This window comes from Quercus robur, chromosome 10, assembly GCF_932294415.1.
Source record: "Quercus robur chromosome 10, dhQueRobu3.1, whole genome shotgun sequence".
NCBI classification, from domain to species: Eukaryota; Viridiplantae; Streptophyta; class Magnoliopsida; order Fagales; family Fagaceae; genus Quercus; species Quercus robur.
Genome location: NC_065543.1, coordinates 8,324,639 through 8,340,482, shown reverse-complemented (window position 1 = coordinate 8,340,482; position 15,844 = coordinate 8,324,639). Strand labels below are relative to the sequence as shown.

At 35.0% G+C, this 15,844-nt stretch overlaps 1 long non-coding RNA gene across 1 annotated transcript; it reads left to right on the top strand.

Moving 5' to 3' along the window:
• Positions 1-13,911: 13,911 nt before the first annotated feature.
• LOC126703210 (uncharacterized) lies at positions 13,912-15,585 on the top strand. Its single transcript, XR_007647972.1, has 2 exons — positions 13,912-14,732; positions 15,228-15,585. It is a non-coding gene; the product is annotated as an uncharacterized LOC126703210 (long non-coding RNA).
• The last annotated feature ends 259 nt before the right edge of the window (positions 15,586-15,844 follow it).

The window sequence follows — 15,844 nt, the reverse complement described above, 5'->3', positions numbered from 1 at the left end:
GTCAATGCTACCTTTCCTCTGTCATAAAAGGACAAGACTTAGGTGTTGTTCATTAGGTTTCCCTCTTAAGATTTTCTCACATGGATTTTTTCTTATGGATTGAAGGTGTATTTATTAGTTAAGTAACCACATGGCTAAATTTTAAGAAGAGAAACCTAAGGAACAACACTTAAGGTACTGTACCTAAATTTTGTCCATCATAAAATATTAAGCACTCTTAGGGGATGTTTGGTTTCTTGTGATATGTCCTTAACGTAATGCACATTATGATGATGTGACATTAAGGTTTTTGGTTTTTTTTTTTCTTCTAACATTACCATAATTTTAAATTACAAAATATATCACATCGTCTTAATCTCATCACCTTCCTAATTCAATAATGCAATGTTATATTCTTATATTGAGATTATATTAACATAAGATTATAATAACGTAATATTACGGCCTAATGTAACATCACAGATTCACAGCAAACTAAACACCCTCTTAGTAACAAATATTTTGTTAGCCGTGCCAATCCAAATCAATGTCTCCCTTGGTCACCAGTAACTCATGGTAATGCTTCAGATCAACAGTGCCTCATAATGGCCAAAGGCTTCTTCAATCAAGAAGCCCAAGTGGAAGCCCAAGTGGAAGGGAGAAGCCCAGTAACACAGACAGAAAGTAGTTGGCAAACGGATAGAAAAACCATTAAGCCCAAGCGGCAGGAATAATGGATCACAGGCCCATGAAATAATTGAAGAGTTAAATGGGCTTAAAGGAGCCCGAAAAGAGAGAAAAAGCAAATCATGGGCAGTATATGATGTGGAAAAGTGAGAATGGGTCGCGGCAGGCCCAAAGTAATGAAAGCAAAGAAAGTAAAGGGTTGATGGCAAGCCCACGAACCCCAAGGATGAGGAATAATGTAATTAGGCCAGGGAAGCCCAAAGAATTCAGTAAAAGCTCATGGTAATGCGAAGTTAGGGAAAGGGCCGAGGAAGTCCAAGGAAAGCAAATGAGCCCGGGATGCCCAAGGAAAAACAAATAGGACACAAGAGCTTGCTAGTGATGTAACACAAGAACCAATGGCCTTGCTAGGCCATTAGGGGAAGAATAAATAGCAAGCCCAAAGAGGCTTAGCCAGATTGAAACAAAACAACTTCGCAGCAGGAATGATAGAGTGGTATGGTAGGAGATAGTAGCTGGAAGAAGGGTGGACTGAAGAAAAAGCAAAACCAACTATCAAGCAAGACCCAGCCCCGAATAGGGCAAGTCATAAAGGAAAGGGAAACCAGAAAATGGTCAAGAACGAACGGCAGACTGTGCAGACCAACCACGGCAGATGCATGAGTAGTAGACAGATTTTGGACATACATGGAAAAGAGGCATGCGTAAGGCCCAGATCTCACCGGCCTGTACCTAACCAATACAGGACATGAATAGGTCATGGATCAGAGGTAAGAGGGCATGGTTTGGTGGTGAGGAGAGGGGAAAACCTATTTTGAGGTTCCTACTAGGGCTTTTTTGGGAGAAGTGTCCTGTTGGGATGACATACCACCCAAAGGGGCAAATTTGAGCTGGAACCACTAGGTGCATGCCATGAGGGATAGGGAGAGAGAAGACACCCACACCGTAGCAGGAAATGGTGTCACGATAGACAAACAAACAAAATAGCTTTTTTTGTTTGGCAATGGGGAGTGGCACCCAGATGGACGAGTGGTGGTCGGCAGGTACACCCAGACCAGACAAAGGTGGTTAAGGGCTAAAATAGTAAAATCTGGTCACAGTAGGCACTATAAAGAGGCCTTTGCTGTGTACAGGAAAAGGAAGAGGAACAACAACAATAACAAGCACCACGGTATTGAAAACTTGAAAGCCAGAAAATAGAAACAAGGATTAAGAAAGAAAAAAGATAAGAAAAGAGGAATATTAGAAAAGAAGGAAAGAAAAAGATAGAGAGTTAGACAGGCATGCACCAATAGGTTGATTCCCTTTCTTCCTCTCAAAATCTTGCTCCCTGTCGGAAATAAAAGGTGTTCTTGTGTACCAACCATTCAGGTCCACTTCCCTCAAAGTGATTAATTTTCACGGCAGGATCTCCCTGGGAGATTATTCACTTTGAAAAGAGGTGTTCTTCCTTCTCTAGTTTTGGTCCTACGGATCAGACTTGATCTGATTTATTTCCTCTCTCAATCAACTCACATACTACCCACTTATCCCCTTTACTGTTCTTATAAAATAATTGTTGTTAAAACTGTGATTATCTTTTTCTTAAGTAAGGTTTATCTGTTCACCTTAATAAAGATCTCAAAGTATTTAATATTATTATTATTATCATATTTGCCTGTCGCAACTCATTTGAAACAGTCCTGCTCGCTGTAAGCATGCTCCCAGCAGACGAGACATAGTTTGTGCACAAGCCGGACCAAGTTGAGTTGCAGTTGGACTGGTCTCGACTCCTTTACTTAGAACACTCGGGCCCAATACCGCAGGAGGCAGCCCAGCCCACTTTAACCACAAAAAGTGGCACTACAATTATATTAATATAATATTACAATAACGTAATATTACGGCCTAATGTAACATCACGGATTCACAGCGAACCAAACACCCTCTTAGTAACAAACATTTTGTTAGCCGTGCCAATCCAAATCAATGTCTCCCTTAGTCACCAGTAACTCATGGGAATGCTTCAGATCAACAGTGCCTTATAATGGCCAAAGGCTTCTTCAATCAAATCCATATATCATTGATTGCCTTGTGGTCAATAAGACCGATAGCCTGGGCATCCTTTGAGAGCACATGACAAGGATACATTAGATGGTTAAATCCACCCTTAAATTACACCTTAGTGGCTTAGATGGTTAGAATCCACCATTGAATTACACCTCCAAGGGATTACACCATGAATGGTTAAAATTAAAAGGACTCACGGTTAGAGAGTTAGATGTAAGTGTGCATTAAATAATACTTGAAAATATATATATTTGTTTTATGCAGGGACAGACCCAGGATTTCAAGCTGGGGGGGCCGGAGATAAGCGAAAAAAAAAATTCAAATATGCTTCCATATAGTATTAACAAACTATCAATCAAGACAAATACACAAAAATCATTGTTTCTTAATATATTAAGATACAATCATCGACCAACAAACAGTCAAACACTACACTAATATATTCTATAATCTCTACAAACTCTACTCTCTCCCTATCTCTCTTATCTATATAATATAAGAGAAAGAGTCACAAACACAAAGTCACAGAGAGTCACAAAGCCAAAAAGCCACCCAAAAAAAAAACACCACAGGCACAGATTCAATTCACAATCACCATTCACCAACATCAATTCATCATTCATTAGTAAAAACACAGATTGTTAGATTCTGATATTCACATTCTGTGATTCACAAACATTATATTAGGTTTTGAAGGAAAGGATAGACTAAATACTTGTGAACTGTGAAGGCTGGAGCAATGAAGCTGGGCTAGGCAAATCGAGCAACTAGCAGCAAGATGGGTCTCATGTGGCGGTGTTGGTGTGGCCGTTTGGGTCTATGACAGCTGACAAAGACGGGTTTGCGAGATGGGTCTTGCGTGATGGCGGCGTGGGCAATGAGATGGGTCTCTCTCGCGTGGTGGCGGCGTCACAGCGTGAGTGGTGGCAAGATGGGTCTCTCTCGCCTCTCAGTTTCTCTGTCTTGACTACTCTATTCTCTAAGTCTCTCGCCTGTCACTTTCTCTGTCTCGCCTTTGACTTTCTCTTCTTCTTCTTTTTTTCCTTCGTTTTTCCATTTGGTTTTGGACTATTGGGTTTACTCTTTTTTTAGATTTACATGGGCTCCTCCATTTCTAGGCTAGCCAGTTGGGATGGTTCATGATTTTTAGAGGGGGGCCTGAGCTACAAAGGAAGGGGGCCGGGGGGGAGGGAGGCAAGTCTTTTTTATTTTTATTTTAATTTACCTACTAATTTTTTTTTTTTTTTGGTCCAGGGGCAGCCCAAGCCACTTGGGTCCATCTCTGGTTTTATGCAACTTAGCTTTTATGAGTTGTCGAACATAATTAATGTTTTTGCTTGAAGGTATTGATTTTTTTAAAAAAAAAATATTTGTGCAAATATGAGATTGGTGGCAAAAAAACATTTTTTGTGGTGCTACTTGAACTCAAATTTTTTTTTTTTTTTTGGTAATGTATGGAAGACATCTTTCATCTATATATTGTTGTAATTGTTTTGTAAATGATTTTAATGGATTTAACAGTATAATGATTTTTTATTTTATTTTTAGATTATATGGATGATTTTTTTTATGAATGTGGCTAGAAAAGATTGTATGAATGATTTGTTTAATTATGAATGTGATTGGAAATGAACAAGTTAACATAATGTAATAACCAGTTATTGTAAAGAACATAAATAAATTTAAAAACAAATGGTGACTAAATTTTTTGTCACCAATAGGTTGAACTTTTAATATAAACAAAAATTAGTGAGGAAATATTTCGTCACCTGATATGGTCAAATAAAAAGAAATTAAAAATTAAAAATAAGTGAGGAAAATATTAGGTGACAAAATAATTTCGTCACCTATAAATTTTTTATTAAAAAAAATTAGACAAATTAGCGACAAATTTTTTTGCCACCAAAGCATTTAGTGACCTGGATCACGTAATGAATGATGTTTTGTCACCACATGTCTTAGGTGACGAAATAAAAACGTTTTGTGATGAAAAAGTTTCATCACCATAGGTCTTGTTTGTTGCAATGCCTTGAACTACATCCTTAGAATTCATCTACAAATTAAACCTTAAATTGTTAGAATTTTCTCTCTCTCCACAATTTGAGAAGTGAGTCGGGGACTATTTTCTATTTAACCCAAGAAGTGGCTTTATTTTCCCCTAGCAAGTGATTTAACATGTGACGTGTTGCTAGCACTAAGCCTAATGTGTGCTTGGTATCCATATTGTGCAAGTGTGTGGGCTCAAGCCGTAGCAGGTTAAATAAAATGGTTTGTCTCTTTTGGATTTTTTGATGGGAGTCTCTTTTGGATTTTGACTTATATTTATGAGCATAGTCAATAGAGGAACACCCATATACACCTTATAACTCAAGTTATTGATCCTTAATGACAACTTTAAAAGGAGCAAGCATCGGCCAAACAGGACACAAGATGGCAAAAATATTTTCAAGAACTCATAATCTTGCATATGTAGCAGTTGGCCATAAATCCCTACATAGGAATTTTTTTACGAAAACCACGAAAATTGATGCAAAATTCATAAATAAAGCGAATAAAAAATGCTTAATTAAGAGTGAAGACTTGACATCCTTAGTGCTTCCAATCGTTTTAAACACGATTTTTATCATTTTATTTAAAATTTTCTTTTCTTGCATTATTGTGCTATAATTGGTAAAGAGGCTCTTCTCTGAGACCAAGGGTGTGTTTGTTTGGAGGTGAAATAAGGTGGATAGAAAATTTTGGTGAGAAAATAGAAATGAAAACTTTTTTGGAGTTTATTTGGTTGGGTGAGGAGTAAGAAAATAAATGGTGGGGCCTAGGTGTTTTCTCCTGGGCCCACCAAAATGTTTTCTCCCTAAAATGAAAAAAAAAAAAATTGAGTGGAAATGAATTTTTTCTTGATTGACAAAAATGCCTATGTGTACATGCCTTTATTTTTTTTTTTTTTTCTTCTCCCTGGGCAGTAAGTAACGTTGCCTCTTCTCTTTTTTTTTTTTTTTTTTATTCAATTTTTTTTCTTTTGATTTTCTAGGCCTAGGCGTTCTCCTTTCTTTTTTTTTTTTTCCTTCTTCTTCTAGGCGATAACTTGCCTCTTCCCTTTTTTTTTTTCTTTTGGTTTTCTAGGGCCTAGGTGTAATAGTTGTTTTTTTTTTTTTTTTTTTTTAAAAAGATGTGATTTTTATTTTGGGACATGATTTTTATTTTTTTTAATAAATTTGGGTGATTGCTCTTTTTTGTTGTTGTTATTTGTCACTTTTTTGTTTTAATCGAGCATCATTCTTTAACAAGGGTATATGAGTAAATTTATTCAAACTCATTTTTTTCCATCCCTGCACTTTTTCACTCCCAACGAAACAAAAAGGAGAGAAAATAAAATATTTTATATCCTCCTACTTTTCCATCCTCCTATCATTTTCTATCCTCTCACTTTTCCACCCCTCCAACCAAACGGACCTCAAAAGTATTAGTGAAATCATCTGGGTGAGTCTCTTTAATTAGTTTCAATATATATTTTTAATTTCAAGCTTTAATATTTTCGCTTTAGTTTTCAAACTTTTTCTTTATTTTCAATCTTTAAGTTTTTATCTTTAGTTTTTCTACTTTGTTTTTGTTCCTTTATGTTTGAGTATAGCCACGTTTTTCTTTAGCCGTGTTTTCAAAAAACGCGACTACAGATAACCTATAGCTGCATTTTTAAGAAACACAACTTAAACAATTAACCTATAGCTGTGTTTTTAAAATGCTGCTATAGGTTAAGTCTATAATTGCATTTCTAAGTGTTTTTAGCCGCACTTTTTTGGATAGGGCCTATTGCCGCGTTCAAGAAGCATGGCTATTGGTTGAACCGAATAATTTTTTATTTTTAAAAAAAGAGGACCTATACCCACGTTTAAAAAACGTGGCCACAGCCGCGTAAAAACGCGGCTATAGACCTCACCTATTACTGAATTAAAAAAAAAAAAAAAAAAAAAAAAAAAAGGTGAATACGTTGGCTTTAGAGGTTTATATATATAAGTTGGCTTTAGAGGTTTTGTAACATTGGTTCCTTCTTTGGTCATATTTTAAATATGTGATTCTCAAAAAAAAATATTTTGAATATGTGAATTATTTTATTTTTGTCTTCATGGTGGTTGGTTACCTCAATTGCAGGTTCCAGGTTTTGGTCAATGTTGATTTTGCTGATGTGTGGGCTATCATGAAAGATGATGGTTCTTCTTTAATGGGGATAGGTACCACAATTGGTAAGTTTAAAATTTTCAGTTTTGATCACTTGGTCTAGCATGACTACTAGAAAAATAGAAGTTAATATCTTATAAGGAAAGAGAAAAGAAAAGAGGAGAAGAAAACACTATTTAAGCTATTTAAGTTATTCGAGGGAAGAATAAAGCTTTTACCTTGAGCTAGGTCAATAAGAATAAGTTTTTATAGTTACTGAATTTTTGGGTGCATATAATGATGTGGATACTATACTTCTTGACATACTGGTTACAATATGCTTTAGCTAGCATCACACTTGCTTTTTAACTCATATTATGTCACAACCTTTGACCTTGGGTTGCTTGTCAATTGCAGGTGAATGCTGCAGCAGAGGTTATATATGACTTAGTGGATCCCAATGCAATCTTGATATTTGGAGTAGTTTGGAAAGGTTGGAAATATTAGGAGTGAATTTTTATTTATTTATAATTATCCTTGTAATTCAGACTCAAAAATTTGGTACAACTATATATATATATATATCTAGATTGTCACCATTTCATTGGTTCTGAAATCTAAATGTCCTTGTTAGTGGACTTCTAGTAGATCCATTGAAAAATTAGACATCCTTGGATGAAGCTATGCTAACATAACTAATATAAATCTTCTGGAACTTGATAAAAATTTAGTAGGATCCATAGTTGTGGTCATGCTATTGTGTATAACATTAGTTAGATGAGAATAGGATATTTTGCTGTTATACTAGTGCATTATCATATCTTTTTATTGTTTGATAATATGATGCTTAATTGCTTGTAATATTTCAAGAGTTGACCACATATTCAAGAGTAGACGACATATTTGAATGTATAATGTATTATTTTGATAGATTTGTTTGTCCACTGATTTCTAATGTATAAACAGGTTGATAATGTAAGAATTTGTAATTTACCCAGGAAAAAAAAAAAAAAAAACCCTATAACTGCGTTTAAAAAAAGAAAAAGAGAAATCTATAGTCAGGATTTTTAAACGTGGCTAGAGGTTGAGGACCTATAGCCACATTTTTTTAAACGCAACTAATGTAAATCCTATAGTCACGTTTTAAAAACTCGGCTAAAATAACTCCTATAGCCACGTTTTTTCGCACGTGGCTATAGGTCTATGAATGTTCAAAATGTGTATAAAACACTATGAACGTTTAAACACTCAATTTCCAAATTATCAATTCAAGCTTATTATCAAACAATTAATGTGCGGAATATGTACATAAGCATATAACAGAATTGATAAACAATCTAAACCAAATAAAATCACATCCACAGCAGAAATTAAATAGCAAAGATTAAGGGAAGAAAGATGCAAACACAAGGACAACACAACGATGTGTTATCAAAGAGGAAATCGAAGCCCTTGGCGTAAAACCTTTCCACCGCCCTCTAAGTGGTAAATAATCCACTAAAGAATGTAGTTGGAATACATGAATAGCAGAAGACCCTCCAAGCCTAATCTACCTAGTGTACCTAAGCCCTCCAAGCTCCTACTCCAATGAGGTTAAGCCGAACCTATTTCTTCTTTAGCTTACCGGATTCCGCTATAACCCATAGCATCAACCAATATGAATTGGTTCCTTTCAAACTGCTTCCCAAAGCACCAAAAAGCCTTCTCACAGATATGGGTAAGGTGAGAAAAGGATTTGGTTAAAGAACCTCTCAAGGATGTAATAATAGAGAGGGTAAGAGTTGAGGAATTTGAAAAGTCATTATGTAAAGATTGTGGATGAGTCAATCTTGTTTTTCTTTAGGGTTTCTCTCTCAAATTTTCTTTGGAAGTTCTCAATATTTTGTGGGTATAAGGGGTATTTATATTGGAGTGAGAAAGGAATGCAAAGAGTCAGTTTTTCCATAACAGAGTGGACTGGCGACTTGGCCTCGCGACTTGACTGAGTCGCGAGTCCAAGTCGCAAGCTAACTGAATAGCTAGTCTAGACTTTTTGTCTTGTAACGCTACAGTTGGCACGATGGTTCAGCTATGTGCAAGTTCAAAGTTTTGTAACCTTAAAATGAATCATAACTTGCCCACAATGGATTCCAATGGCATCTTCCACTAATTATGATGCTACAGGGAAGGGGTGGATAGGAGGAAAGAGAAGGTTTGGGCTTTTTAGATACCTAAAATAATTTATGCATTATTTCTTGCAATGCTAGTGGTGATGGATTATTTCTTGGTAACAATGCCATACTAATGAATGAATGCCGATAATAGATAAAAAAAATCCACTCCATTCCAAGTATATCACAAATCAAGATAAGTATGCCTAAGAAATTCTATAAAGCCCAATAGTATTTTAGAACACATCTACTAATGTGCCATCAGTTCAAGAGAGGAGAATTCCATTGACAAGACAAACTTATCCAAATAAAAGTGGTTCTTCCATCTACAACACATCAAAAAATAAAGATTATTATAGAATTTTGTACATTCACACACTACTTTCAGAAAATTAACCTTTTAACAGCCAATTATGTTCAAATTACACGTTCCAATATTTTATAGGAACAAATACTAAACGGTTTAGAATGAAGAGTTTGTATAAATTTTGCCAAACCTTGAGAGAGAGAGAGAGAGAGAGAGAGAGAACTACTTTGTGGCACTGATAAGTCTTCAACAACAAAAACATTTCAGTGCTATTAGGGCTCTCTCAAACTTAGCTAATGGAGGTTCTGCTGACTTAAATGAGGCTCACACTTATCATCATGGTCGAAATGCTAAACTCTCAACGACAAAATTATTTTGATAAATTTTTTTAAAAGGACTGGGTTGTTCATTTTGGGTAAAATTGGTCAAATGTGCTTAATTGTTTTTAGCTTTTCTATTGGTAATTTTTGTTATTGTGGAAATTTTTTGGGATGCATATTTTGTTTTAGATGGGTCTAAATGTAATAATAATTTTATGAAACAAAATTGCATAGACACTTTAGTTGGGGTGGTTATACCCGTGTCAGACACAGTTATTTGGGACACTTTTGCACACGTGGATCTAATGAAAATGCCTAAAAAATATAAAACCTGTTGTAGTAGCCTTGATTGATGACTATTTCATACTGGATATGTAGTTTAAATTCAAGTGTTTACTGAAAATTTTAAAATTGTTAACAATCTTTGGATTGAATTTTTTGCATAACTTGCTAATTGTATAGTCACCCTATTTCCAACCTTGGACACCATAATAAACACACAACTGTGATTAAGTTGCAAATGTTGCATAAGAACAATTAGAGAGCACATAAGGTTATACATGTTCGATTTTATAGCATATAAAATAATAAAAATACAAACATCAAGAGAGTGACCTCAACTATGTTATTTTATGTGATGGAAGCTACCAAGGGAGATACGTAGGAAGTTAATTGGTATATTCAAATATTTGGGGAAGAAACCAAAGTAAATCCAGCTGATTTTTTTTTTTTTTTTTTTTTTTTTTTTTTTTTTTTTTGTGAACAAAAGTAATTATTGTGGTTGGGCTAATTTCTTGGGATGCTTTTTTTTTTTTTTTTTTTAGATTTTAGATTTAAATTTTTTTAATAACTTTTAAAAAATTACTATTATGATGAGCGATTATTAGTAAGTAAAAAAGTGACTTCAGTAGTGGGCCCAAATGTAAAATTATGGTCAGATGTGATATTGGTATTGCCTTCTATGACGATTAAACTGTCAAAATTGTAAGGAAAAAAAAAGGGTACTATTGAATGTGACAAAAGTACGGTCAGAAGTAATGTTGATACTCCACAATGTAATAATGGAAGTGTTAAATTTGAGAATAAAAAATAGGGTACCACTGAATGTCACAAAAATAGAGTCAGATGTGATATTAGTATTACTTAATGTGACAATTGGGTATGGCAATTTCTGCCTGACCCACGGGTACCTGGCCCGACCTGACCCTAATGGGTCGGATTTTACCCGGCCCGATAAATAATAATGTCAGGTTTGGGTTAAAAAAAAAAAAAAACCCGAAGCGAGTCCGGGTCGGATCTGGGTTTTGAGAAAAACCCGGCCCGAACCCGAACCCGACCCGACCCGCTTAGTTTAGCTAAAATTACCAAAAAACCTAACTATATATATATATATATATATATATTACCATATATCTAACCCTAAGTCTCACTCTTCTCTCATTCTACCCTCACTCAGCAGCTGCCCTTCTTTGCCTCTCACGCCTCAACCTTAGTTTCTAGTTTCCACTCTCACTCTCAATCTCAACTTAAGCGATCATTGATCAAGCCTTCCCTCAAGAGATCAAGCCCCACGCAAGCCCTCCCTTAAGCGACCAAGAAAATCCTCGCCGACAAGCCCAGCCACCATGAACTACCCCTCACCAGTTACAGACCCACCATTGGATGGGTTGGAGTTTTTTTATTTTCGTGTTTTTGTGAGCAAAATTTGGGTTTGGGTTTTGTTTTTGTGAGCTGAATTTGTTGGTTTTTTTTTTTTGGTGGTATTTTGTTGGTGGGATTTTCAGATTTACTAGTTTTATTTTTGGATTTGCAAAATTTCTAGGTTTGCTAGATCTTGGCATCCATTTGAATGCCAAGAAATTGCCAGGAAAATGTTGTTCTGTGATGATTTGTGCTTTTAGGTTTTTACCGATTTCTTTGCTTGTGATTTTGGGTTGGGGCTTGCGGGCCCCACGGCCTTCGATGGGGCGGGTTCAAGTGCAACCAAAAAAACCCATTTATTAAATGGGCCTGGTTCGGGTTATGGGTATAGGCCCGCGGGTCAAGTTCGGGTATAAAGAAACCTAACCCATTGCCATTTCTAGTGACAATGGAACCATCAAATTTGAGAAAAAAAAATAAAGGAACTACTATATGTGATAGAAGAACAGTCAAATTTGATATTGGAGCTGCATAATGTGATAATTGAACCATCAAATTTGAGAAACAAATAAAGAAACTACTAAATGTAACAAAATAACCGTCAAATGTGATGTTGGAATTGCACATTGTGAGAATGAAATCATCAAATGTGAGAAACAAATAAGGGAACCACTGAATGTGACCAAAGAACTGTCAAATGTAATGTTGAAACTGCATAATGTGAGGATGGAAGCATTAGATGCGAGAAAAAAGTAAGTAAATCACCAAATATGAGAAAAGAACTGTCACATGTAATGTTGGAACTGCATAATGTGAGGATGGAATTGTCAAATGTGAGAAAAAAATAAGGGAACCATCGAATGTGAGAAAAGAACTGTCACATGTGATGTTAGAATTACACAATGTGAGGATGGAATCGTCAAATGTGAAAAAAAAAAAAGAAGTAAGGGAACCACCCAATGTAACTAAAGAACTGTCACATGTGACAAAAATATATTAGATGCGATGTTGGTACTGCTTAATATGACAATGAAACCATTAAATTTGAGGAAAAAAAAAAGAACCATTATATGTGACAAAAAAAATTGTCAAATGTAATATTGGAATTGCACAATATGATAATGGAACCGTCAAATGTGAAAAAAAAATAAGGAAATCACCAAATGTGACAAAAGAATTGTTAAATGCGATGTTGGAACTGTACAATGTGAGGATGGAACGGTCAAATGTGAGAAAAAAGTAAGGGAACCACCAAATGTGACAAAAGAACTGTCACATGTGATATTGGTATTGCGTAATGTGAGGATAGTACCATAAAATATGAAAAAAAATAGGGGAACTATCGAATGTGACAAAAGTACAGTAACATGTGATGTTGGTACTGCGTAATGTAAGGATAGAACCATCAAATGTGAGAAAAAAAAAATAAAGGAATCACCGAATGTGACACAAATACAGTCATATGTGATCTTGTACTACGAAATGTGAGGATGGTACCATAAAATGTGAGGAAAAAAATAAGGGAACCATCGAATGTGACAAAAGTACAGTCACATGTGATGTTGGTACTGCGCAATGTGAGGATAGTACCATTGTGAAAAAAAAATAAAAGAACCACCGGATGTGACAAAAATACAGTCACATGTAATGTTGGTATTGCACAATGTGAGGATGGTACCATCAAATGTGAGAAAAAATAAAGGAACCATCGAATGTGACAAAAGTACAGTTACATGTGATGTTGGTACTGTACAATGTGAGAATGATACTATCAAATGTGAGAAAAAAAAAGGGAACCACCAAATATGACAAAAGTACAGTCACATGTGATATTGGTACTGCACAATGTGAGGATAATACCATCAAATGTTAGAAAAAATAAAGGAACCACCGAATATGACAAAAGTATAGTCACATGTGATATTGGTACTGTGCAATGTAAGGATGGTACCATCAAATGTGAGAAGAAAAAAAAAAAGGGAACCATCGAATGTAACAAAAGTACAGTCACATGTGATGTTGGTACTGCACAATGTGAAGATGGTACCATCAAATGTGAGAAAAAAATAAGAGAACTATTAAATGTGATAAAAGTACAGTTACATGTGATATTAGTACTATATAATGTGAGGAGGATACCATCAAATGTGATGTTTTGGTAACCTGATATAGCAGGTTTCCTACTAGTGGGTACCGTACCCCAAAAAAAAAAAAAGGAGGTACGCTAGAATTACCCATCATTAATTAAATCCATCATTCAAAAACCCAAATCTTGATGATAAATTCAGGGAAAATGTATGAAGAATGGTTACCTGAGATTTGTATGAAGATAAGGTGAAGATCGGCCAAGAATGATAAGGAGGAGCAAAATTAAAAGAACACAGTAGAGAAGTAGAGAGAGCACGCGAGATGGTGAGGTGAGAGAGAAAAAAGAAAAAAGAAACATTTGCTTTTTTTCCCGTGTTTGATTTTATATGTTACTTGCTTGACTGGTAACTGGTAATTCATTAAAATCACATAAACGGCCAAGATGAAAACAAGTGAAATAAATGGTTAGATCAATGGGTGGGTACCGTACCCACAAAAAAAAAAAAAGGTGGGTATGGTAGAACGACCCATTAATGATTTATTTCAATTGAATGTGTGGGTATGATAGGTTTTTTCTTCATCCCTTCTCCCTTTTCCCTGAATTTATCATCAAGATTTGGGCCAATTTAATTGGTTTTTTTTTTTTTTCTCTAAGAATTTTGGAGCAGTAATGTTGTGAAATCTGAATTGAAATTTCGTAATAGGCAGATTCAAATTGCATATCAAGCCACTTGCTTCGATTTTTCCCCCAATGGAAACCCCATGTGAAAATTTCCCATTGAAGAATCCCTTAGCAAGTTTGTAATGCGAACCTTTAATTTTTACGTATTTATTTAATATATAGAAAATTTGATTTCATGACATAAATCTTTGCACTCATTCTGGTTTTTCATTTATGATTGCTAGTGTATCTTCTTTTTGTTCAATGGCTTTGAAGTTCTAAAATGCGTAAATTAGTTAGTATGGTGCGTAGAGGTGGAGGATCCCAATATATGTCATTCAATGATAAATTGACACACATAGCAGTTGGATCTCCTTTAGAGACGTAATAAGTCCTTGACTCTTTTAAGCAAAAAGATTATTTGTAAAAAAAATTTGGTTCTTTCTTTAAGCAATTCTTTAAGGTCCCTTGCTAGTATGGTGACTCATGACATTAATGTGATATTCCTTTTATTCACATTGGCTCTCTGTTATGCTTGCTGAGTTAGAGAATATCTTCCCTTATTTGTATTAGCTTCATCTCTCACTTGCTTTTGTAATTTCTTAGTGAGAAAAAGGAGGTAAGGAGCCTTGCAGCTTTGGGTGTTATTTATGTAGTTAAACGCACATGGAGCTAGAAGATTGAGATTGCAAAAAGTAAGAGATCCATGTTCTACTAGGATACATAGCCTATGATCTACTTCTTCCAAAAAGTTTGCTTATTTCTATATTATAAGTCCTGGTTTTTGTGAGTGTTTTAAATTTCACATCCTAGTTCAAGCCGGACTTATATCGTTATGTGGGCTGTTATTATTTCTTTCATTCGTGTGTATCTTAATTAAAGTTGGCGTTATAAATTATCAAATAAGATTCTACTGATTGGTTTGAACACTAGAAGCAATTATGGATATGTTGTAAGATTTTAGAAGAATAAGTATTTGTTGGCTTTGAGAACTTGATTGCTCTTTTTACACTTACTAGCATGCATTTTTTGGGTTTTGCTAATTGTTTTTGATTCTCAATATTTTTTTTCTTTTGGTTGAATATATTTTTTATTATGTTCTTTCATTTTTTTGGTATGTAGTAATGAATTTGAGACTGGTATTAAATATTCAAATGTGTTTAACTATTAGCTATGATCTCTTCTCTCAGAGGGCTGAAATTGTTCAATGGGTAATTTAAGGAGGAGGAAAGGTAGTGGATGATCCTGTGAAACAAAATATGCACTTTACATTTTCTACACATGTAGATGGACAATGAAGCCAGTCATCAACCAAAGGTGGAAGGTTTAAGGACAAGGTGGATGCCATCCATCGACAAGATATTTGCAGACTTGGTTGTTAAGTATATACAACTTTTGAAAGAGCAAATTAGTTTTAGTTGTTGAGAAAATGTAGCTACAATGTATGGATTCTAATGTGTTATTATAGAGTTTTTAGCCAAAACAAAGTTATTAGCAAAACTTGATTCTATGGCGAAACTTGATTCAATGGCGAAACTTAATTCATTCGTGCCTGGACTTCATTTGTATGTTAAAAGTTAAAACTATGAGATTTTTTGTTGAAACTATTAACTTCAAATTTAACTATTAGCTTAAAATTATTAACTGGTATAGCAGCAAATTTAACTTAGGAGTACAGTTATGTGCAAGTTCAAAGTTTTGAAACCTTAAAATGAATCATAACTTGCCCACAATGGATTCCAATGGCATCTTCCACTAATTATGATGCTACAGGGAAGGGATGGATAGGAGGAAAGAGAAGGTTTGG